This window comes from Schistocerca americana, chromosome 4 (genome assembly GCF_021461395.2).
Source record: "Schistocerca americana isolate TAMUIC-IGC-003095 chromosome 4, iqSchAmer2.1, whole genome shotgun sequence".
Lineage (NCBI taxonomy): Eukaryota > Metazoa > Arthropoda > Insecta > Orthoptera > Acrididae > Schistocerca > Schistocerca americana.
Window position 1 is genome coordinate 721903572 of NC_060122.1, and position 3799 is coordinate 721907370.

A 3799-nucleotide genomic window follows, 5' to 3' on the forward strand; every position below is an offset into this window, starting at 1 on the left:
ATTCACCAAACCAAAATATGGTATGATACTGTATTTTATGTCTTTTGGTACGATGTTTGTGCATCTACATACAGACTGTGAGCATACATACTACCTTTTCGTTGCAGTAGAGATTACATGTTGACGTCTCCATACTGTTCCTTACACGCGAAAGAATAGAAGGGAATTTTTGTGAGATATATAACTAGGACATATGATGCTATTTCTTTCCCATCTGAATCCATCCACAATTTATGTCATTCTTATTACTAGGGGATTGAAAATGTTCTAGGTGGAGAAATTAACAAACTAGAAATAAAATAAAGTATTTATTTCGAACAAACATCCTAAGGCTGAAAACTCATTTATCGTTCCTCAAATGAAATGTAATGCGGTCGTGCAGTAAAGCATAAAGGATGCGGAAGAAGAGAGTTCCGCTCAAAATCTAGCGTCCATTCCGAACAACGGTACATATCCCCTACACCGTGATGCGCGAAGATGGTTGGCGAAGATGTACTTGGAATGAACATGGAATGGGGCCGGCTTCTATCCAGGGACGAATGAAGGATACATCTGATGATAGTCATAGAAGTTTATAGAGGCAGGAAAGTACCAGTGAATGTGTCTCACATGTAGTAGGTCCAGCAGAAAGACTGGTAGGCGATTTTTGGAGCTACTGTCAAGTACGGTTGTTTGTCGCCTCTCATCGCTGCCGGCGTGAATGTCAGGGCTGTACATCAACGGGACATGGCCGTCCAATGTAATATCTTAACCAACAGTCGATGTTTCGGCAACAGGTTTGTCTTTGGTATGGCTCTGAGCACCATGGGACTTAACATCTGTGGTCGTCAGTCCCCTAGAACTTAGAACTACTTAAACCTAACTAACCTAAGGACATCACACACATCCATGCCCGAGGCACGATTCGAACCTTGACCGTAGCAGTCACACGGTTCCAGACTGAAGCGCCTAGAACCGCACGGCCACACCGGCCGGCCACGTTTGTCTTCCAATATGATAATATACGAGCACAATGCGCTCACTTTGGGAAGAGCTTCCTCCAGAAGGTATGAGTCAGCCGAAGGGAATAACGGCACCTGGTATTTATTGAGGTACATCCGGTAAAGAATGGTTGGGACTTGTGCACACTTTTAGTGCGTCGTCGCAAGAACTCCCCTCATACACTAGATGACAGGTAAAAGGGAAACGAAGTTCTGATTCACATCATAAACAAAGAGTGGGACAAACTTTAGCGCCGACGTCTCCACCACAACGTCCACAGCAAACCAAGAAGAAGTAAAATACGTTACAATGCAGGTGTAGGGTATTTAATGTTACTTGTCATTCTGCAGCTGATTTTGATTCCTTAAATGTGCAGAGATGTACGCTATCGAGAAGACTGACTATTTTTGGATATTGTTTTGTTTTTATTTCACGGTAAAGGTAAATCTTATTCTGTTATTCCTCGTTCCACTTCAACACAATACTCGTTCATGGGTATTCAAATGGTAGACGACTTCTCTTAGTGGTTTATAGTGTCAACTACAACTTTATGCGACTTACACATGAAAGGAAACCGATGTTCTGTTTCTCATTATAAACGAAATGCGTAATTATAATGCTAACCTAAAAATATACACAGCGATCAGAGATTTTTGCGATGAGATAATCTTTCCAATTGCTAAACACAACTAACAGTATTTCCAGAAGCGCAGGCCTCACAGACTATACCTGTTAGCGCGTATCGTACCACACAGGTTTGAGGTTGCTCTATCGATTGTTTCCATAAAATCACTATTCAGGCAACATTATGTGTATAATGAAAACCAAAATGAAGTCGCGAGAGACTCCTCCGGCTCTCTTCCTGCTGACTGACTCCATCCACACAAAACGGGGGCAAAGTTGAATACACCTTCAGAAATTTCAAGAAATGTTATTTAACAAATAATCTAAAAGGTTATGTGCTGCCCGGAAAAATGTTGCTTAATGAAAGTAAACAGCGAGTAAAAATCGAGATTGTGTTGACATTTCAGAAATCAGCGACACAGACTTTTCATGTGGGATGAGAACCGTATGAAGATGAGAGTGTAATGTGTACTATTCCTGTCTTCGAACTGCATAAAAGTCTTTCAGCAGGCAGGAGCTCTGTAGATCATCATGATCAACAGAACTGGAGGCACTTGTCAATAATCGACAAGTACATTATGAAAATTACAGAAGCAACATGTGAAGTACTGAGTTTGAATGCAAGTGGTATTGCGTACATTTTGCGTGTGTGTAGAGAAGATGGTCGACACACACCTGCATTTAACAGAGCAGTTTACGAATATCGCGACGAAAAATGCTGATAAACAGGAAAAAAGAGGTGTATTCTGATCTTTCTGAATGAACTAAGTAAGGGACAAGCTTTTAAAGCAGTATCTCTTATTATAGATGATAACACGTAGATTTTTGTGTGTGGCCCAGAAACCAAGAGGCTTCAGAACTCTTGATATTTTCTATAAGCGAATAAATATAGATATATCCGTCCACATTTCGTGTAGGATCGTCTTTCACAAGATGTAGTTCACTGAGTCATGAGAGGACAGACGCTGAAAAACAAGGGAACTGTTATATTCATCAGCTGAAACCAAAGCAGTTTGGCATACTTACAGATTACTGCTTCGTTCGTACTTTAGGAAGTGCTTAGAGAGTAGTACAGAGAGGAAAAGATGGTCAGTTGTTTCCTTCTTGAAGCTTCTGAATGATGCGACCAAGGCTGACCAATAATAGGGCTTGAACCCATACCAGGACAGGCAGCCTGAGTAAAGAAGACAGGTTAGCTCCGCAAAGCAGGGTAAAAATCAAGGGAAAATCAGCGTAAATCTCAACGTCTGGCCCACAAGTTACTCATCAGTGCAAAGCCTAAAACGGAAAACTACAGCGACATTCACCTCATATGGCTACGGGAAGCCATGAAACAACAAAATACGTATATCCATCTTGTTCCTTCCGGTTACGATTATCCTGGTTCAGCTGCTGACACACGTCTTAGGTTAAAACTATATGTACAGTGGGGTTGTGCAAGTGGAATTCTTTCTGAAAGGGACGGAAGTACTTGTACAGCTTTGAAGAGTGCCTGAAAAGAATAACACGCGACGTCTGGTAAGGCGTTTTCGGGCTGTCTAAAATTGATCTGACGAACATAATCTCAAAGTATTCAGTGTTAGTGAAAAATTTAGAACCTAATGACTGAAGTAATGTACCTTTCATCATTTGGTAGGCCGTGAAACACAGTGTATTATTGTAGCATTTAGCCGAAACATTCATCAACAATAGACAAAGCAATGACGTCAGAAGTCGTTTCCAGGGAAATCACTCAATGTATTGTCGTACAGCTATAAAAGAGAAAGCGCTGGACGTTTTACACTAGAGACTCGCAGGCATAGAGATAGGAGGACAGCCTGTGGTAGTGTACAACCAAGCCAAGAGGGCATCGCATCGTTAGCTTTTAGTAGTGTACAAGGAAGCGAAGAGGGCATCGCGTCGTTGGATTCTAGTAGTGTACAACCAAGCCAAGAGAACATCGCGTCGTTGGATTCTAGTAGTGTACAACCAAGCCAAGAGAACATCGCGTCGTTGGATTCTAGTAGTGTACAACCAAGCCAAGAGAACACCGCGTCGTTGGATTCTAGTAGTGTACAACCAAGCGAAGAGGGCATCGCGTCGTTGGATTCTAGTAGTGTACAACCAAGCCAAGAGAACTTCGCGTCGTTGGATTCTAGTAGTGTACAACCAAGCCAAGAGAACATCGCGTCTTTGGATTCTAGTAGTGTACAAC